Consider the following 14,824-nt stretch of genomic DNA (forward strand, 5'->3'; position numbering starts at 1 on the left):
GCCCAAAACATAAAATAGTTACAAACTGTCATGAGAGTGTTAAATATATTTATATAATTGCTTACTATGTATAGTATGTTTTGGTTTCAGTTGCCTGAATGAGTGTGCTGAAATTCACAACTGACCAATCAGAATGAAGTATTCCTTCAAGCCATTCAAAGTCATTCACCATAGTCAGGTTGACAGCATACTGAATTTATGGTTGTGATGGACAGACCTACAGTCTTTATATTGGCACACACTGTATAAAGGTCTTGGATCATGTAATTTTCACAACTCTCAACATTCAAAATTGTTTTATGGAGTTTTACATATTGAAAGATTTATGTATTTATTGTTTTGGAAAGCTGTTTCATCAACTTAACATTTGGCACCTTGTTAAACAAAAGAACAATCCACTGATCACACACTATGTTTTATAATGAATTCCTAGGTCTGGATCATAACATGTAAATCAATGACAAAAGTATTTTCTACCTTTTAAATGTTGGTAAGCCAATTTATGATGCTGATAAGCCAATTTATGACAGGTCATAAGGTTGGATGTCAACAACAAAAGATTATATTTTTTGCGTTTTAAATAGTTGTAAGCCAATACCTAAAAAAAAAAAAAAATGGCAATGGCACTGCTTTAGAACAAAGGAAGTGAGAAGGAAAAATTGTTCTCAGCTAAAAAAAATGGTTGACACATCCCACAATAGCAGCTAAAGGCTACCTCAAAATCTTTCATTAAAGTAACCTACATTTTTCTTTTTTCCCTTACTGCTCAAGGCTATAATCCTCAGTGCTTTTCCTCTATAGCTTCTTTAAGAGGAAAAGCAGTATGCTTTTAGGAGTCATGGTAGAGTACAATACAGCTAAAGCATAAAGTGAGAACCAGATCAGCATTTTCACTAATAAGCTTGGGGGATTTCTCACACCCATCACAAGTTTTTCCTTTTTTTTTGGTACCATCTGAAACAGCACTTTCCACAGTAGCAACTACTTGTTTGCTTGCTCACATTCCTCTCTTTTTGCTAGTGAGGTCCAGGTTGTTGAAGAAGCTACAAGGTGTACAGACATTCCTTGATAAGGGATATAGGTTTTTCTTTATTGTGCTTCTAGTCTTCATGTGCTCATTGAATGTTTTCATTTTCTCCTCATGATGTGACCATTCCTTTGATTTTCCTTTCCCATCATTCTGGGTTTTCTATACAGTTTTTTTTTCCTTTCAAAAATTTATTTTTCTTTGTTACTTTTCTCTCTGCACACTGTGGTATCGCCTTCTTTATTTTAAATGGTACAATCAATACTGTACAAGCGCACAACATTCAATGTCAGTGGAACTTTTTTTTAGATGAGGTTCTTCTAAGGGACAATTCTGCACCAAGACTGGCTTCATACTCATTGGGTTTAGTTTAATAAATTGTGGATCCTGCAACTAATGTATTTGTCTAATTAGAAATATATTTACTGTTGACTCACTGACATGGTTGGCCCATTTGTAAAATGGCTCTGATAAAAGCATTTTGAACCTGCTCCTGTTGAGTATTTTCCTTTTAATTGGGAAAGACATGGTTTGGATATAATTGCCTGAATGTCATTAGCGTTAATGGTGACCAAAGTCCCTTCATTCCATTCTGCATCTAATTTGGACAGGCATAGCTGGTCTGTGCTAATCATTTACGCTGAGCCAAACATGCATTACTAGGTAATTGTTTAAATAAGAGGAGAATACATGCATATTCAACACATTAATAATAATAATAACAAATAATAATTATATATATATATATATATATATATATATATATATATATATATATATATATTAGTGCTGTCAACGATAACGCGTTAACGCATGTGATTAATTTTTGTCTGGTTTAACGTGTCAAAATATTTAACGCAATTAACGCAGCATCCGTATTTTCTGCCATCCGTTGGCTAGCTTTACATTATATGATCACGCTCTTATTCATTTAAATGCTTTTAAACATTTCAACCGTGGCAAGACAAAAGAGAATGCGCTGTCTGTGAATGCCCTTATGTGACACACACACACACACACGTACACACACACACACACACACACACACACACACACACACACACACACACACACACAATGCATAGACAGGGCGCCAGAATCCAGTTCTCTTAAGCGCTTGAACTAACAATAAACATCCCAAAGTGCCAGTTTTGTCGATTATCCTCATAAGAGCAATCTTAAATGATTTATATAAAGTCTAAAATGAACAAAAAGAGTTGTGAGAGAATGAGGCGAGATCCATAGACAGTATATAAACGGTGAGATCCGCGTGTCTGTCTGCTCTTAAAGGGACAGCAGCCAATAAAGCTTCCTGTCAGTAAAGTTAAAGAACAAAGGGAACAGAGAAAATGACTCGCTGCTCTTGACTAAATAACTTTTGTATCTTTAATAAGGATTAACTATTAAATTTATAGTTTATGCAGTGCAGACTGCATATAACTTTGATAACTGTATATTTCCTAACTGTTAAGACAGGAAGGGCAGGAGTAAACATGACATTTATTATGTTAGCATTGTTTTAAGTTATTTAAATTAAAAACTGTTATATTTTTGAAGCCTAGTAATAAATGTAAAAAATAAAAAAAAATCAGTAGCTGTATTAATATCAGTAATACTGGCCTTCATTCATAAAAAGATGCCATTTAAACAAGTATTTAAAATATACTGTCTTTATGTTGTTTCTACATTAATTTGATTAACTGTGAAATTATTATATAAAAAAATATATTAAAAACGTACAAAAACATTTCTTTTTTTATTGCGATTAATTGCGATTAATCACAGAAAAAAATGTGTGATTAATCTAGTTAAAGTTTTTAATTGATTGACAGCACTAATATATATATATATATATGTGTGTGTGTGTGTGTGTTTGTGTGTGTGTGTTGAAAGTAACAACTATATTGAAAAATACTGATTTAGGTATTATTGAGAGTAATGGAGACAGAACAAAAATATAATTCACAGCTTCAAAAGAATCTAAACATAAACATGATGCTTTGTCACTTGCTGTGAAAGACAGGGGTCAATTATAATTTTGTCACTTTCCATAGCTCAGAGACTACTACAAATATGCTTGCCATCTTTCAGCATAAGGAATATTTATATGTACCAAAGTAGAGTTATAATGAGGATATTACATCATAACATTAAATTTAAGACACTCCAGTTATGAAAATATGACAAATAAACTGTATCTAAAATATATAGCACATCAATGCTTTAATATTATTCTGAACAATTGTCACCTTTATTAATATTTCTGAATAGTTTTCACCTTTAGGGACCAATTGTGCTTTGAATTAATTAATTACTTGGATGAAATAATGTTCACTGGATATAATTATTGAGTTTTTAATTTTTGTGACTTTTATGTTACAAGTAATGTAACAGCTACAGTATTTGCAACAGTAATTCATGGTAACATATAACCAACAAATGAGAGATCGGAATTATTTTGAATTCAACTGCATTAAAATGATAGCTGAAAAAAAAACCCAGATAAAATATATATGAACATAAAATAATATAATAGAAGACGATATCATCCAAAAGACATCATCCTCAAAATCAAGGAATCGCTCCTTTTTCTCAGACAGAGAGATAACTTTACCAAGTTTGAGGCTTGGTCAAAGATGTCCATTCACCCATATGAAAGTACAATAAGACAAAACAAAATAGCAAAATTAGTCACTTAATAACCAAAATGACTTATGAAATTCTCTCAAACACACGGAACTGAGTCTACCTGCTCATGCATGAAAGCTGTGATTATTATTACTCCAACACAGTTCTGTGAAGATGTGAGGGAAATGGGAGCTTTTCACACTTTTACACAGTGCAGCTCCTGAAATAATGGACAAGATAAATGACGCTCAGGATTCTACCACAGTGGCAGGGTCTTTTGTGTTGTGCTGTCTTGCCAAATCTTTATAAGAAAGAAACACATTTAGATTCCATAGTCCTCATACCACAGAGCTATTAAACAAGCTGTATCCCTAAAAGAATGACAATTATTCAGAGTCAAAAAGAATGGACAACGTTATAGTACAACAGGGGAAAGTTTCATCTATTCATGATGAACTAGCTACTGAAACGTAAGCCTGGCTGGAGGCTTAAATCACAGAATATTTTTTCCTCACACTTGCATGACATCGGTTACATGCCTGACGTGAGCAGTCCAGGAGTGATTTGTGCACCCTGCAGTAACTTTACTGGTATGGGCAGAGCAACTAAAGAGCAGTGCACTCAACAATAAAAGTGATGTTATGCAGTTAGAGGAAATCTAGATAGATTGCAACTATTCAGATAATAATCGTCCTTGAATTTGCAACAGTCCCAAAGTGCTGATTCAGTCCAACAAGACTGTGAAGCTTTTTTTCTTCTGATTATTACTATTATTATTATTTTGCAATTCTGTGAAAAGAAAAATAATATAACTGTGAGACAGGCATATAAACTCAGAATTTGGAGATTTAAACTTGCAATTGCAAGAATGAAAGTCAATAATGTGAAATAAAAAGTCACAATTAGCTTTTTATCATAATTTATCATAATTTTTCAGTGGAAGAAAAAAAATATTGCAACATGTAAGCTCAGAATTCAGTAAAAAAAAAAAAGAAAAAAGAGAAGAAGTCAGATTTGCGAGATGTCAAAACGCTGATTCACTGCAGGAACACCACCACTTTGTTGCTGGTTGGAACATGAATTGTAACATGACATATATAGTCTTTATTGTTGTAGGATTAAATAAACACACTCCTCTGAAAATTTCATGTAGAACTTGTTTGGGTTTTAGAAGAGCACTCATAACAATCAATCAATCAATCAATCAATCAATCAATCAATCAATCAATCAATCAGATATAATAGATATACAAAACAGATATAACTTTTCATTGTTTTAATGTAAAAGTAACTGTTGAAATTAATGGTAACTAAAATTAATAAATGTTAATAAACTAATGTTAACCAAAGGAACCTTAATATAAAGTTTTACCATATATCTGAAATAGTCACACTGATGGGAGTTTTATTTTTTATTAAAAAAAAATTAATTATTTGTGTGGTAGAAATCAAGGGAAGCTAGCTTTGAAGTATTTGATTTATATCTTCAATTAATCTCAAGATCCAAGAATGACCTTTAAGATGTATCAAACAGTGACAAATGGGGTCATTTGAGATAACCTTCTCTTAAACTTTGCATGTTGACTGGATGATGTGGTTGAAGAAATACATTTCTGATAATATTCATTGTAGATATGCTGTTACTGGTAATCAAATTTTCAACTGTAAAATTCCAAGTCAAGAAATATTGAAGTTGAAGCCAAAATATACGGGAGTAAATAATGCAATAAATTCATGAAATGATTTTTACTGTTTATACAGCTGAGATAAGCAAGAATGGTATTACTATTTTTGATTATCAAGGTGGCATTTTGATGACATTTTCACTTTTGATTAGTAGCTGGAGTCACGGCAAGCAAGATGTTATTGATGCATAATGAGAGTAGTTTAAAGATGTATTCAGAACGTTAATATGTTCAGCAAAAGGTTTCCTTTATAAACAGAGATGGTCTACAGGAGTCAGATCATGAGATGAATTTAGTTATGCATGCAAAAGATCCACCACACTGGCAGTTATTGTTCTGCCAAAATGAAAAAGAAAATTTTATCCTGTGTTATGCTCAATTGGCATCATCGAAGAGAGTGACAGTGGAAGCCAACAGGAAATTGCCCACCAGTACAAACACAGTTGGAGTCATTGAAGTTTTTTTATTTTAACACACACACAAGTAAATAAATAATACACTGGATCATAGTGCCTGAAAAAGTATACTGTAAACTTGGAAGACTTTTAAAAATAAAAAAAGATAATACAATTTTTCTATTAATAATTAGTATTTTATTATTATTATTTTTTTTTTAATTATCTAACTACACAGTCAGTTCCCTTTTCTAAATTACAACACATACCCAGGGGAATGTTTCCAATGAAAACAGACAGTGTTTCACTGAAAGAACCACTTCAAGAGTATGACCTTCATATGCCAGACTGGAAGTTAATTTTACATCTCATTTAAAGCCAGTGATCAGAGAGGCTGAGTTTCCCCTGCAGATAGTGCTGCTGAAGACTGGGATTTTCAAAGCAGGTTTTAATCTGCCTGACCCTCTCACAAAGGTAGACTACCCACAGTGCACTTCGACCTAGAACAGCTTTATCAGAGCTCAACGTAAATGCAGTTTAGATCCATTACCTTGAGCTGAATGTCCATAGTAATACAATACTGAAACAATGAGTATAATGTCTTGGTGCAGCAATCAGGCTTTCTGTTTGCTTATGTTAGAATGGAGTCTTATTATTATTATTTAATTGCTTTTATCTTTTGATGACAAATGTATATTTTATTCAAAATTATGTTGTATCATATACATATTAGTCAGTTTTAATTAAAAAAAATTACAATTATTAAAAATATCTGATATTATTTATTTTATACTGTAATATAATGTGGATTATCTGTGCTTTGCAAGTTGTAACGGAAAGAGTGTATTCACAATATTCTGTCTAGAACTTAAGTAGTTGACATTTACTAGTGTGTTCGTGTCATTTTGTGAGGTTTAGTAAGGGATAGTAAAAAACTGTCACAATTTATTAACCCTCATGTGTTCCAAACTTGTATGAGTTTCTTTCTTCTGTTGAATACAAAAGAAGGTATTTTGAGGAATGTGGGTAACCAACCTGTTGCTGGTAGCCATTGACTTCCATAGTATGGAAAAAGTACTATGGAAGACAATGGCTACCAGCAACTGTTTGGCCACCCACATTCTTTAAAATATCTTCTCTATATATGTGATTAATCTCATGTGTACATGATGAATTTGAGTTAATGCATTTCAGTTTACCATTGTTCCTTCACTATTCAGTGAATTTACAGTGCTATTTTTTATTGTTTTTATTAAAATCATTTACAAAATCATCAGTAATTTTGTTGACAAAATATGATGCAGACACACTTACTATTGAGTCATTTCAATCCATGTGATCAGGAATTTTGCAAGAGGGTGCAAAGTTTCCCAACATAGATTTCTGTACATGTATGTAATTTGCAAAATGTATATAATTTGCATAATTTCTCTAATATTACTGCAACCTTAGAATGAATATTCACCTTCTACTAAAAACTTTGGCTGTCTGTGAATAGGGAGCAGGAAGCTATTTAAAGAGGCCATGTCACGCATTTGGCAAAGATCAGTATATTCATATGAATGTGGTGACCTTCTCACATTCAAAGACAAGAAGGACTGCCCTCTGGCAGTCTTTTCGAATATTCTCAAAGATCTTTTGTGTGGCCTGATCATTTCAGAATACTTAATTCAGATCGATAGGCCTCATTGGTCCAAAGAAAAAAAATGAAGTAGCTCTCTGTGCAAGACCATATCTCTGATTAGTACAGTAGTTTGTTTTCCTCTTTATATAGAGATACTCAGCATCCAAGCCAGAGCTCACACTGCAAGCATTTTTAGCAGTAGCTGTCAAAAGGCTCATTAAAACAGGAAATAAAATACATCTGAGAGCTGCGAGTAGTTCGGGAAATGACCAGCAATATCTAGCTTCTTCCCTTTTTCGCTCCTGTGGCTGGCAAATAAACCCTAAAAGGCAGGAAGCAACTTATTCAGTCTGGAATTGGCTAGATTGTGATATTCAGCAGAAGATAATGAGAAGTGATGGGGCAAGGCAGACAGGCCAGATAAAAGGCCTCCAGGCATTCTGAATGCCGTTTAAAGGTGGGCACATTGACGATTCGCACCTCACGTTCAGGAGAACTCTTTATCCACACATGTTGTTTTGTCTGCTTCTCCTGCCACATAAGCATGAGCTTTTATTTGTAGTGCCTGACAATTTCAGCGAGCCACTGTGGAGCAAACGCAATGGAGGTGAACATGTTTGTGTGAGGAGAAATGCTATTCAATTCCAGTGGGGTCCCTGTGGTAAGGGCCCAATATCTGCAGACACACAAGCAGAGCATAAGTAAACAGCCATATAGTGCAATAGTTGAAGAGCCGGCTGGAGTCCATTTCATCTTCGCTGAGCCGGTTCAGGAGACGCACTGAAGTTAACTTGCCAATTTAAATGTATGCTGGTGTTTCCATGTGGTAAATTCAGTTTACCACCTGAATTGATTTCCTTACTTAGGCTTCATTTAAATGCAGCTGATGCATTTCAACCAGGTTTTCCTTTCCCTCTGCAGAGGGACCTCAGCGTCTTCGAAGATTTCAAAGATGCTCTTGGATGACAAAGACTGTTATGTGTGCCATCTGGGATGGTTTTTGAATGAAGGTTTGAATGTTTCATATTCAACATGTTTTCTGTGATCATACCTTGCGTGTGGAAAAAAATGCACCAGGGATAAGGCTTGATTTTGTACTTTTATTCTCCTGCTATAATACTAATTCTTTTTTTCAAAACGCAAATTGTTTCTTGCATTATAATAAGCCCTGATTTTTCCCCTTCAACCAAGCACTCAATTCATAGCCAACTCTCAAATGACATGACTGCACTTGTATTGTTTTTGGAGTACCATCTGATGTCTCCTCTATGAATTAGTGTTATTTATCTCAGCCACATTCACAGGTTCACGGATAACAGGACAACAAAGGGTGCCGTGTTAACCTGGCCTGTTATGCATTCAAGACAACAAATTTACCAGTGTCCTATTATCACAGAATCAGGATCAAATCGTTAATCATTTCAAGCTGTTCACTGTCTTCAATAACGACGCTCGTTTTTTTCAAATCCATTTATGCCAAAGCCCACATCACCTTCGGTTAGAGCTCCTTTTAATATATCGCATATAATGACCACAGGGAATTACAAAGAACTGCTAAATTACCTATTCTGTTATCATAAAGTTAACCTAAACCTCTCAGCCAGGTGATTACTGCTGGGGCTCGGCCGACTTACTTGTCTGAATATTGATGATATTCTATGATATTCAAAATATTATATATATTTAAAACCATCAGCTTGAAGACCATGAACATTAAACCTCTAAATGTTGTATACTTCAATATATAGATTGTGATTCTATTATATGGGACTTTTACTGAACAAAGTACTGTAATCCCAAGAGATTTTGGCTTGCCAGTCAATGATAGCACTAGTCTAGGAACTGTTAAAGGGAAGAGAAGAAGGCAGTGGATTGTAAAATTGATTATTCTACTGATCTAAGTTAAAATGATGTAGAAAAACATTTAGCTTCTGGTGTATGTACGTAAAAAGGAAAGGGGTCTCCTTTCAGTTTGATCATTCATGTGTGCAAATGTTCCTATTTCTGTTCCAAATGATCAGAAGTTCCCATTTAACTAGCGCACAGAGGTCCATCAATCACGTACATGCAAAAAAAATAAAATAAAATAAATAAATAATAGCACAAAGGAATTACAAGGGAACAATCTAAATAATTTTATTCACATTGAATTATTTAACTCTTTATTAATTTTTATGGAGAATTCCAAATGAGCATTACATTTTAACTTGAGATAAATATAGATACTGTCCTAAAATCTTTTTTAGGAAAGCTGGCTTGTAACACATCATCGGATATTCGAATATGAGCTTTACATCTTTTGCCGTTATGACTCCCATTTTACAAATCAGACTGTTCAATATATATCCGCTTAGAGAACAACTTTCCAGTCATAAAATAGATATTTTTGGCTGAGGTTATGATCAACACCCTCATTTCCCGCTTCTACTTCATCAAAGCAATGACCTGGAAATATGTCACCTTGTAGTGTCAGCACGTTCTGTCATCTCTGGAGGCCACCTGCAGTTCGAATGTCTCATTTTCAGATTCTGCAGATTAAAGTTTCTTTATAAATGACATTTGTCAAATACTTGAAAATTACTTGTGATGTTTCATATGAGGTTTTATCAAACAAATTCACACTATGTCTTTACAAGGCTCACTGGTACAGTTCAGGGAAGTTAGCAGAAAATAAATGTGTGCCCATTTATCATTTGTCAGACTACAATCTCCTGATCTCACCCCTTCTGCAAAAAGTATGCGGAAGGTGAAATTAAATCGACGACAGACGGAACCTGGCCTTTAAAAATGTTTGAGACATGATAATGCTCTCTATTGTGAGAAAAAAATAGCCCTTGTGCTATGCTGAAATCAGCACCTAATATGGTGTTTCTGGTCAAAAATGACTGGCCTTTTAAAACATATCTCTAATTATGCTATACTATCATCAAAACGTGGATTCCAGCTTTAAGTCAATTTGGTGCATTAGCTCAGACCAATGATGGCAATGGACCAGTAAAAAATAATAATAATACAAAACCTATGCTAAATGAAAGAAACAAGATGACAAAAAGATTGACTCAAATATTTGCTAGCAATTTTTGTAGGCCGGTCATTTTTGACAGGGAAAATCAATGAAGGTGGGGGGACAAATACAAAAATAATTTGGAAAGTTGTTATACCCTTTGAGAGCAAAGTCAGTTTTAGTCCACTGTGATGATATTAACTAGCATTTTCATGAAAAAGAAAAGCCTATCCATGCCAAAATGATGAATAATTAACTTTAAATAAAAAAATGACCAAACTATATAAACAAATAAAAACAATGGATGCAACAGTAAAGCGTATTGCATCAAAATTATTTATCTTGCAGCCAGAAGGCAACCTCCCCAAATCCTTGACACCCCATTCTCCCTTAAATTAAGGCACATCAGAAACGAGGCACCTTTTGATATGCCTACTGTTGAGGAAATGAGCTGTGCCGAACAGATGGAGAGAGCAGCGGGGGTCTGGGTGGACACACATTCCTATACAGATTCCCCCGGACAGACAGTGGAAAGTGACTGTGGTAATTAATCCATCTTCCTCGTTTCTTTCTCTTTCTTTCTTTCTTTCATCCCCTATAACAGGACAGGGTCATGGTAGGGCAGCAGTGTTTTTCTGCTATTTTACATGTCCTTTTTCAGCCGAAAGAAGAGGTTGGTTTAATTGGAGGCTGGTGTGATACGGATCAAGATTCATAGTGGCCTCTAACAATATAAAGACTGTAAATAGATAGATAGATAGATTTTAATGAGGTGATAGTTCATCTGGCCCTCCATCACGTGCACAGAATATGTATGTTATCCTTCACATTTCATTCACTGACCTAGTTTTCTATACTATGCTCATTTCTAATGGACAGTCATTCATGTCAATTCCTGGCTTTAGGGCACAGTAAGACAGGAATAAGAACAGTTTGTGATATGCGTTAGAATAGAGAGTGTATACTAAATTATATTTTAATAAATCAGAAACCGTGGAACCATGGGATATGGGGCCTATTTCCTTTTTAAGATTGTATTTGAAATGTAATGAAGTGTCGTTTTAAGACATATATTTCATGGAATAGTTACTGAAAGTGGTTCTCAGCTTTCACTAACAGTGCTTTTTTCTTGCACTGTTAGTGCAGTAGTGACCAATAGTGATGAATTGTAATGATGATATAAATAAATAAAATGTCTGCTAAACAGAAATATGCAATAGCCTATAACTGAAAGCAGTCCTTGTAAAAAATGACGGTGACTTATTTTCATTCCCAGAAAATATCTGCCTCTTCCTCCCCCTTTCTAGCTCTTGAAAACAGAAAGTGTAAAATGAACTGTGAAACATGGCTTCAGAAAGAGATAGAGTGATTCTGAAGGGTTTGTCTCTGAGGAGCTCTGAGATGATTCATAAATTGATATAAAATTGGTTTAAACTGGGTTTTCGTTTATTTCCTTGGTTCAATTTGCTTCTCATGTTCTAGGTTTAATTAATTTTGCCACACAATCTCTTAATACAAAATACTATTAGAAATGAACTCATTACAGGTCAGGAATGTCCGAAAGTCAAAAGTAACACAGAAAGACACATTTTACCCAGTTCAATCTTTATTGTCAGGACTCATACCGCTCTTGAGTGAAGAGCAGGTCTGGGAAGATGACTACTTTGATTTTTTTTGTCTAATTTCAGCTTTCATTGCTTCCCACAGGGCAAGAGATGAAGGCTTTTCCCAAAAGACTGCTGCTGTAGACTCCGTTATTTTTCTGGAGGAGGCCCTTGAACACAGGACTGACCTAAGCATGGAGTTTTGAGCTTGACTGCACTGATGTAATGGGGTAAAGCTTCTTTTTCAGTTGTTATAGAGAGCTGTGATGCCTCTTCCTTTGTGAGTCACAGAAAAAACACCCAGGCAAATGAGCTGGAGGGGTTCCTTGGATGTGCCGGCTGCATATTTAGTTTTCTCAGACATATCTCACCTGCTGTGAACAACACGTTTGAATTCAACTGACCAAAATAAGGTCCACATAGGAGAATAATAACAGGCACAATTAGAAAATGTGAGTGTGTATAGTGGTGCTGTTTTTATTTTTATTTGTGCACTTTCGGCAAGAGAACTGGTTAGCCAATAACTTACAGCAGTAACAATGTTTACTTGAAATAGAGCCATATTTAATTGACAAAACGGAACTTTCAGTACACAAAAACTTTTTAAAAGTTGTGAGTTATGAAAATTACATGATAGGACCTTTATACATTGTGTGCTATTTTTAGTATCTCTGTATCATCCAAATTGTCTAACCATATTGACCCTTTTCACATTTCTGGATGGAAGTTGTCATAGTTGAGTAAACTTCTATTGTGGTGAAGCCGAGATTACATCAAATATATATTTGCGTTCCCATTTGCTAAAATAGTAAAATATAGTGTTTTCACAACTTTCAAAATGAGGAAAAACGGAGAAAGATTGAAGAGTCAGAAGAGGAGAAAGCGTAATGGTCATTAATAATCAATCACATTACAGCCTTGACGTCACTGAATCTCAGTCAGAATTGTGCGACACTCAATCGCCATATACGAATACCACAGGAATGAATGAGAAATGGCGTAAGCTGGATCCCATCTGACGTAAAAAGTCAGTGACTTTTCTTATAAAACATATATATAGATAAAATATATATATATATATATAGATAGATAGATAGATAGATAGATAGATAGATAGATAGATAGATAGATAGATAGATAGATAGATAGATGATAGATAGATAGATAGATAGTGCTATAAATTTACATATATAAAAAAAAATATAAAAATAAATAATGTATATCAAAGTCCTTTTAACACAAGTCATGTCACTCGGCAGCCATCTTTGAAACGCCTCTCGGCATGCAAGTGCAATCTCTTTGAATGGGAAAAATCTAATTCTACAAAATGGTTCACTAAGCTTACGATTAAATTTCATATTTGACATATAAGACATCTGACAACAACTGTGTCATAAATGTTGTTACATTTGCTCAAATAGCATTATAAAAAGCTTATTATTCAGGCTAGATCAGCCAGTGCTCATGCGCAGTCGTAAGTGCATGTCTCAGAGTGCTGACTTTTTCTATAGGAACCGGGAATCTAACGGCAGCTGCTGTGACACGCTGACTTTACCGATTAGCAATTGGCTCTTTCATTCAGAAGGCGGGGCTTCCTGCAATTGAGCCGCCATATTGAGTGTTGCATTTTTCCCCATGCAAAACTATACGAGTGACATGTCTTTGGTATTTTATAGTCTTTGTATATATATATATATATATATATATATATATATATATATATATATATATATATAAACTGCAGGATTTACATTGTTAATGACTGTTGAAATGTATCATCAATTCATCAAATCTTTTCAAATCATCTGTAAAAAAGGGTCCATTGCAAGCACACTGCCATCTTTGAAAAGATGTCTTTGAACTTCTGTTTTTGCAGTAGCTCTCACTGCATAAGAATCAAATACTTCTCTACTACACAGTATGTGAAAAACAGTCTGCCAAAAGAACAGTATGTTTGAATTAATGAATTCGAAAAACAATAAGCGAAAAGTAGCCGGATGGCCTACTACTTCCACCCAGATTCTGTAGTGCACATTTGATGGACACTTTACTACCTATTGAGGCCATAGGAGAGGATTTATGAATGGCAGTGAGGCAACGCAACTGATACTGCTAGGTCATGTAATGGTCGCCGTGATTTTGCCTAGTAAGACATGTTCCAGGATCAACATCTTTTGTTGATCCTGGATCAACATTATTGTCCAAAAATTCAGACTTAACCCAATCCCCACCCCTAAACCTAACCTTACCCATAATTTATTATAAAATCAGAGGGAAATGATTAACAACTTATTAACAAGGGTGTAGAAGCACCTAATCCTGATTGAAAGCCAAAAACTGACATTTCCTAAAAAGTTATATCTCAACTCTGATTGGTTGATTGGAATGTTGTTCCTGGATCAACAAGGATGTTGATCCAGGAACATGTTGTACTTGGTGAAATCACGCTCACCGTCATGTAACAGTAACATGGCAGATGTGGTTCCTCCGAATTCCATTCCTAGGGCCTGCTACCCATATTCATATTACATAGAATGTACCTTTTTAATGCAACATAATGCAGCGCATAATGCAGCGCAACATAAGTTCAAATTCAGATGTAGTACCTAACGCACTCAGATACACGATTTCGGATGCAACCTCTGTATATTTCTACAGCATTGCTGTCAAACAGTAGGCTAATTAGCTGGTGAAGTGAATTTACTTATTGTACAGTTAACAAAAGTTATCATGAGCACAGTAATGTTTGAAGCTGCTGTAATAACAAATGACAATAGACCGGGAAGTTTTTTAAAATGAGCGGTTCATTCATAAATTCATAAGATCTTTCCCTCATGCTGTGAAGATACAAACCGGG

The sequence above is a fragment of the Carassius carassius genome, chromosome 10 (assembly GCF_963082965.1).
Source record: "Carassius carassius chromosome 10, fCarCar2.1, whole genome shotgun sequence".
Taxonomy (NCBI): Eukaryota; Metazoa; Chordata; class Actinopteri; order Cypriniformes; family Cyprinidae; genus Carassius; species Carassius carassius.